This window comes from Myxine glutinosa, chromosome 6, assembly GCF_964187855.1.
Source record: "Myxine glutinosa chromosome 6, kmMyxGlut1.1, whole genome shotgun sequence".
NCBI classification, from domain to species: Eukaryota; Metazoa; Chordata; class Myxini; order Myxiniformes; family Myxinidae; genus Myxine; species Myxine glutinosa.
The window spans coordinates 152,312,278-152,321,036 of NC_136266.1; positions in this window are offsets into that span (position 1 = coordinate 152,312,278).

Here is an 8,759-nt window from a genome sequence, read left to right on the forward strand (position 1 = left end):
CCACCCCCCCCCAACCTTCTTCTTTCCTCTGCCCCCCCTCAAACAACCCCTCTCTGTGCCTCATCCCTTCACCTTCAAACCATTCATCCTCCTCATCCTTCCCTTTCTTGGAACTCTTCTGCAATCGCTGACACATTAACAACTGCTCTCCCTACCTCCCCCTCTCATCCTTCATCTTACCCTACTCCTCCCCTCCCCTGTCCTGTACCCGATGCTCCCCCTCTCTCTTCATTAACGGTATGGACCTCAAACATCCGGGGCCTTCGCTCAAACCTGACTGATCTCTCCATACAGGTTGCTTCTGACAATCCAGACTTGATCTGCTTAACAGAGACTTTCCTCCTTCAAGATGTCTATGATTCCTTAATATCTCTTCCTGGTTACTCCCTCCTCCGGTATGATAGACCTGAGCCTCGGCCTGGTGGTGGGGTGGCTATCTTTATCAAAAACTCTCTTCCTCACTCTCCTTGCAATGCCCTCTCTCCTCCTCACCCCCAGGAGTACCTCTGGCTATGGCTTCCTCTCCGCTCCCACCTTTTGTTCATATGTGTTCTGTACCGTCCCCCAAACAGTGATGACTCCATCTACATTTCACTGTCTGACAACATGGACCAACTTCTATCCACTCATCCCAACTCTCTCTTCCTCATATGTGGTGACTTCAATTGTCATCATGCCATCTGGTTGGGTGTGGGTTCCTCTCTCACCAGTCATGGCACCTCAGCAAAGGACTTCTGTGACTCACTGGGATTGACACAATCTGTCAATTTCCCGACCTGGATCTCAGCCAATGGAGTATCTTCTCTTCTAGACTTGATTATGACTAACTTCCCTGCTAATGTCTGCTGCTCTTCTTCTGCTCCAATCGGTTCTTCTGATCATGTGCTTGTCAAAGTGGACATCTCTCTGGCCATTCTCAGAGAGCCTCCTCAGCGTCGACGAGTCTGGCATTTCACTCAGGCCGACTGGGACGGTCTTCAAGCAGCCATCAATCGTCTGGATTGGTCTCCCATCTCCACTGCCTCTGACATCAATTCTTCCTGGGAATTCTTCCAAAGCAAACTGATCTCTCTCATGCACAGATTTATCCCATCTCGCCTTCAGTTGTCTTACCCTTCCTCCCGTCCATGGTACACTGAATCTTGTGGTGAGGCAGTTGCCCTGAAACAACTTGCCTTGCCTCTTGGAAGGCTAATCCAACTGAAGGAAATCTCAGTTCCTTCCACCAAGCTCGGAACAAGTGTGTGTCTACCCTCAGGAGTGCCAGGAAGCACTATCTCTCCTCACTCAAGAATGAACTCTCAAACCTGTCTCCTTCCTCCAAATCCTGGTGGCGTCTGGTCAAATCCGTTTCTGGTGTTTGTTCCCCCTCCATCCCCTCCCTTACCTCAAATGGCCACACAGTTGACATCGCACGTGACAAAGCCGAATGCCTCAACTCTGTGTTTGCCTCAAAATCCTTAGTCCCAAACCCATCTCTCTCCGTTCCCACCTTTCCCAGTCGAACCAAACTGCTCCTGGACTCTGTGAACTTCTCTCCTGACAAGGTGGAGGAGTTTTTGTCAAACCTCGACTCTGATTCTGCAACTGGACCAGATGGCATCAGCCCACGGGTCCTAAAATCCTGCTCTGCCGCTCTATCTCACCCTCTCTCTGTTCTTTTCACCCTATCCTTTGCTCAAAGTCATCTGCCAGCATCCTGGAAATCAGCAAACATTACCGCTTTACACAAAAAAGGTGCAAAAACAGATCCTTGCAACTACAGACCAATCAGCCTGCTCCCAATTATCAGCAAAGTCATGGAATCCATCATTGCTTCGGATATGAAATCTTTCCTCTTCTCCAATGGCTTGATCTCTGATCATCAATTTGGTTTCAGACCAGGTCACTCTACTCTGGACATGCTGCTTCTGCTGTCTCAACAATGGATGGAGGTCCTCAATGCCAAACAGGAAATCAGAGCTGTCTCCCTTGACATATCACATGCCTTCGATACGGTCTGGCACCCAGCTCTGCTCACCAAACTCTCCTCCTATGGTATCCATGGAAATCTCCATGCATGGCTTGCAGACTTCCTCTCTGGTCGTAGTCAACGTGTGGCCCTGAATGGATTTCTCTCATCTCCCCTTCCCGTTCAGGCTGGAGTTCCCCAAGGCAGTGTGCTGGGCCCTGTGCTTTTTCTGGTCTTTATCAATGATCTCTCCGACTCTCTGGAAAATCCTCTGTATCTCTTTGCTGATGACTCCACTCTCTGCCGCTCCATTCCTCTTCCCTCAGATCGGCAGTCTGCAGCCTCCTCACTCTCTGAAGACCTGGACAAAATCACAGACTGGTCAAACATGTGGAACATGTCTTTCAATCCTGACAAATCTCACACTCTTACTATGTCTCTCCGAAAAGATCGACTGGACAACCCTCCCATCTACTTTCTCAACAATCCTCTCCAAGAAGTTCTGTCGCTCAAGCTTTTGGGTCTCACCATCTGCCATGATCTTTCTTGGGAAAACCACATTTCCAAGCTGGCCTCCAAAGCCAGTCGCCGACTGGGCATCCTCCATCGTGCGAAGTCCTTCCTAGGCACACCTGAGCTCCTCACCACATACAAGGCTTTCATCCGCAGCTCAATGGAATACTGTTCTCCCCTATGGGCTGGTGCTCCTGCCTCACACCTGGCTCGGCTTCACGCTGTTGAATCCAAAGCTTTCAGAATCATTGGAATCTCCCGCGATGAAGCTATCTCTGAGGGCCTTTCACTCACTCACCGCAGGCAGGTAGGTGGTCTTTCTGTCTTCTACCGACTCCTCTCCGGCCTTGCTCCCCCAGCTCTCTCTGTGCTCTGTCCCCCAAATATTCCTACAGGTCGCACAAGATCTGCCAGCCACCCTCTGATGGTTAAACTGCCGAAATCTCGGCTCTCTGCTCACCTTCACTCTTTCATTCCTCTTTTCTCCCACCTCTGGGACAAACTCCCACACTCACTTCAATCACACTCCTCCCTCCAGGTCTTCAAAACAGCTGTTCACCACCATCTCTTATCTTTCCCCATCCAAAACCTTGATCTTTTCTACCCCCACTAATTCACCCCAGAACCACCTTGTTTGAAATTCCAACTTCTTTCCTGGAAGTCTTGGCAGTGTCCATATGTTTTATACCTCTCCCACCCCCCCCCCCCCTTCCCATGCCTCCCCCCAAAGCCCTCTCCCTCCCACAGTTCTCTCGATGTCTCCATGTCTCTCGGTCCCTGCTCTCAAATGTTGTGTTTGTGTCCTTCCCCCTCTCTCCCCATCTTGTCTACCGCTCCCGATGTTATTTGTTTTGTGTGTCTGTTTGTCTTTCTGTGTGATTAATGTTCGCTCTTTCACGAGCCTCGATCTTGTATACAAAAAAAAAAAAAAAAAAAAAAAAATAACCTTTCTCAAAATGACTTTTCCATTTGTATATTCTTACAATATCACCAACTTTGAACTTGGGCTTTCTCAAATTAATCTCCTTTTCATATTCTAATTTTGTAAACGTTTCCGATGGTTTTGATTTTGTTGATGAATGAACTGTATTATTGTAATCATCTACAATATCCTGAATTAAATATACCCATTTTTGAGAACTGAGTTGTGTGAATTTTTTATACTAGGGCATGCCCGTACTATATATATATCTAAAATTATATCCCCCCCCTCTATTTACATGAAATGGTTTGGTTCATGAAATGTTTTGGTCCATTCGCAACGCCAAAGCGAACGGCGAACGCTTTACATGAAATGGTTTGGTTCATGAAATGTTTTGGTCCATTCGCAACGCCAAAGCGAACGGCGAACGGCTTGCGCGTACAGTGACAATCCCCCCCCCCCCCTCTATTTACATGAAATGGTTTTAATTAGTTTTAAAACATAGTTTAACGCCAACATATGGCATGCCCGTACCCGTACTATCCGTAATGGCGCACGCTCTCACAGGAGCTCCGGAAGGTCGCATATCGCAGGAAAGCGAAAGAATCGCAAATTAGTTTTAATTAGTTTTAAAACATCGTTTAACGCCAACATAGCGCCAACATAGTTTGCCGACGGGAAATAAATGAATACGCTCTCAAATATGCCATCCGAGGCAGAGTCTGTTCGCCACGTTCGGCACACGTGATAGCTCGCTGCTCTCTGATTGGTTGAATCGTTTTTTGGACATAGCTCGGTAACTACTTCTGCGATTAATTTAAAACCTTGAAAAGGCACATCCTCGGGTCCCCAGCAATATACCTGGCAAGTTTCAAGTATATCGGACCGGTAGTTGTCGAGAAACAGCGGTCACAGACATACATACATACATACATACATACAAACATACATACATACAAACATACACACAGAGATTAGTGGAATTATAGATAGATAATTTCTCTTTCAAAGTACGATTAAAACGCTCAATAACAACTGCCTTTCCTTCATTAAAGATGCTGTATAATTTAATACCCTTCCCCTTAAGAAATTTCATGAATATTTTGTTGTAGAATTCTGTTCCCTCATCGGTCCACAGTTTCTTTGGTTTTCTTTTATCCCTATCAAATATTAGGTTAAAGGCTAACATTAAAGTATCACCCCTTTTATTTTTTAAAGGGACAACCCAGGCAAATCTACTCCTCAAATCAATAACGGTTAAAGCATACCTGTATCCCTTATCATTATTTAGTTCAATTAAATCAGCGGACGATATGTGGTCGGTGTATTTAGAATAAACTTTCCTTCTTTTAAACTTTGTGATTATAGGTTTGTGTAATTCATTAGCCAAAAGCTCCTCAGTCTTGATGACATCATTGGAGTCTAATAGTTTTTTGAGGGTGAATAACCAAGACCAAGTTTCAATTTGACACTTATCATTTTTTTTACAATAAACCGATCAACTTTCTCTCTCAATGTATGATTTCGTATCAAGGACAAATTATACAACATTTCTCTGTCTGCTTCATGTTTTTCATCCAATGTAGTGGTATTCCCATAAGCAATATCATGCTTCATACACACTTCATCAACCCTATTTATAGGTTTAGACCAAGGTTTAGGATTGTCAGCCTCATCTAATCTTTTATCCAAGTTTGTTCCTGGACCACAGAAAGAATATCCAGGTAGATGTAGTTCCCCAGGAATTCCAGTTGTTGTAAATTTACTTCCTGACAGAAACTTTTGTATGTCTCCTCCTCTTTTAGGAGAGATGAATTGGCACTTTTTAGAGCCACACACTTGACATATTCCTTTTTGATAAACTCTATTATTTTTAGCTTTAACATAAGATATTTTTAGATTTAGTTTTCTTTTTACATTTGAGACAATAACTCATATTTATTGATCAGAAAAATTCCGACAGAGTATCAAAACCTTTTTGGTTTTCAATATATACATTTCTATCTTAATTTTTAAAACATAAAGAATCCTTAGGAATGCCTTCACTCTCTCCTCCATTTATTTACAAATAAAAACTAACTAAAGTCAATAACATCATCAACGATATGACCTTTGTCTTCTTCATGTAAATCTCCTTGCTGAACTCATCTCAGCCATTCTTGAAACCAATATTTTCACAGCATTCATTCATTCTTTATTTTCCTCTTCGGTGAGTTGAGATTGATCTTCTTGCTGTAATACATCCACTCTTTTTTGAATTGCTCTGATTTCCATCTCCCTCTCCTCCCTCTCTCTTTGCTCCCTCTCCTCCTTCTCTCTTTTCTCCCTTTCATCCTTCTCCTCAACTCCTTCCTCATCCCTTGCTACCCTTGAGTTTGAGCCCCAAAGAATATTATACATATACTCATCTGGATTTTGAGATATTCTTGTATCTATCATTATTTTTCTCATAATAGGATACCAATAAGATTTGTTGATGATTTCTAAGAGAGTTTTATATTTCATAACTTTGAGAAGTTCATTTTTATTTAATATTTTAAACAAGTCTCTATTTGTGGGTTTAGCAATATCAGTATAAGGCCAGTTTTTCTATGACAAAATTCCCATGTATATGCTCCACATCATAAGGTATGTAATACCGAGCACCCTTTTCTTGTAGGTATCCCTGAATACAAAAATTATAATTCTCTTGTAGTCTTTTTCCTGCCATTTATGTATCAGAAATATATGTGAGATTAATATTATGACAGGTAATACCACCCCATCTTCCCACTACCAAATCGGTTTGTATTCCTCGGCTTTCTATCCTTATCTCATTACCTTCCTTCTTTGTCATGCTAACCATCGCTATACTATCATATATTTTTCTTTTCTTAAAATCATGTATTTGTTGTTTACTAATTGTACTTGCACATAAATCCTTATCCTCGCCAAGCGGATAATATTCTTCTTTACGAGACTGATTCAAATCATGTAGGTCTTCTAAGTTTATTGAAAAATACCAATTATACCCTAAATCAGGCATATCATACCTCCATTTATTAATTCGCATATTAACTATATGTCCTTCTTTAAAAAATTCAATTGTAAGCAGGTAGTTAAATTCAATGAGGAAAGGTGTATGGTCAGTATAACCAGGTGTTGTGGTTGTAAATTTTACTTGTTTAACAAAACGTGCTGTTTTCTTTAAATATATATATTGTGATAAATCACTGTATCTAATTAAGTCATTCGCATCTGTAGGGTTTGGATAATTGATTAATTTATAAGTATTCTTCATATTAATATTTTTACTTATACTATATTTTTGTCGTTCAGCCTGTGCCTTTGTATAATAATTTGATAAATCAATATCCTGAGAGGATTTTCCAAAGATAGAACCATCTTTTCCAACATAAGTCATTTATATTAGATTAAAAATGATATCATAAAAATTTTCATTATTGTTGAGTTGAAATAATACATATAAACATAATTGACCACAACATTTAGAATTAATTTCTTGAACTTGAAATGTTTGATAACACCATTCTGTAAGAATTGTATTACTTCAACAGGTGGTGGTATACCATAACTATCAAAATAATATTTATCCTGACTATTATGAATACAAACCCAATGAAAACCATTCTGTGTGTCTAAATTCATAATAATATTATTTGTATTCTTATTTATATGTATTAATTCATCTCTCATACAAATAACCACATTATCAATTTTTAGTGTTTTACAATACTTAGCTAGTTCTATATTTGACGTTGTATTCTTTCCAAATTGTTTAAACCATTTATCCATTTATTTATGAGAAAGATACAATCCATTACCCCGTTTCGTTAGTTTAACACCCGCTTGAGCGATAGAGGAAAAGCATATCTCCAACCAACAATCTAGCTTTATCAGGTAGACTTTCAAGTTTTTGAGCAAAATCTACAATTACACCACTTCCACTAATTTGTTTCTCCAACTCCTTGTTATGTCTTTCCAATTTTTTTGAGCTTTTAGTTGTGCCTTCCTTTCGTTAGCAGTTTTTACCGCTGCTGAAATACCACCAGTCAATGCTCCCGCCACACTTAAACCAGCAAATAAAGGAATTAGAAACGGGAGAAATCCTCCTCTTGACTCGTCTATTGAATATTTCTTTAACATAGGTTTTGTCATTTTAATTTTAAGTGAACCAGTATCATTTAGTGTTTTTGCTTGTGTGTGTGTGAGTAAAACATCAATTCTTACAGCTCCTTTTCTTTGAATTGTATTAACATTAATAATACAAGGCTTTTGATTTTGAATACAAGATGTTAATTTATGAAGATTGATTTGATTAACATATACCGGTTCTTTCCGACTCATTTATTTATGAGAAAAAACCTATGTGATATTAATCATAACACCATTATCTGTATTAATCTGTAATTCTGTTTCCTCCAAAAGCAAACAATAAACATCAACTTCTTCATTCTCTCCTCTTTCAATGTATAGAGAAGTATCCACTCTATTAGACTTTATAGTTTCCTTTTGAGAACTCAGGTCAACTTACTTTTTCCACATGCGAAATTTGCATTTATGTTTATTTAAATTAGACAATGGACTACAAAATGTGAATGTTTCATGATATTTGTTATATTATATCACCTTTATCTATCAATATTGTTGAAATGAAGATCAAATAGCTGTATGTTGAAATATGTTGAAAAAGTCAAAACTTTACATGGGGTGTACTTACTTTTTCACGTGACTGTAGATCATGTGCATGCAATTTCAGATTTTTAGGATAAGGAATTAGATTAAAACAATTTTGGCTTGTATACTACTTCACCTGTGATGTCTTCATTATCATGCCTTTGTTCCTCAATGGGAGTACTTGACAATGCGCCAAATATCAAATAATTTCCATTCTGTGGTTTCTGACAAATAATTTTTTCATTATTTGCTTTTAATCAAAGATGGCTGCCATACCACGTGACCTACGCTTTCACAATTATCAGAAAAACATTCTGAATGGGTGTCACACCTACCCTGAAAGTTTCTTCTCAATCGGACATATGGTTGCTGAGAAAAACGAGGTTCAGCCCATACGGACGGACGGACAACCCGAAAACATCATGACGATTTTAACCAAAGCTTTAAAAAAATTGTTTCATTAATCAGCAGGTTGGTGCGTAATTAAATTCGCACGTCCACACAGATCAAGTCTCTCACAGATCAAGTCTCTCACAGATCAAGACTCTAAAGATCAAGTCTCTCACAGATCAAGTCTCCAACAGATCAAGACTCTCCCAGATAAATTCTCGAACAGATCAAGTCTCTCCCAGATAAATTCTCTAACAAATCAAGTCTTTAACAGATCAAGTCTCCCAGATCAAGTCTCTAACAGAT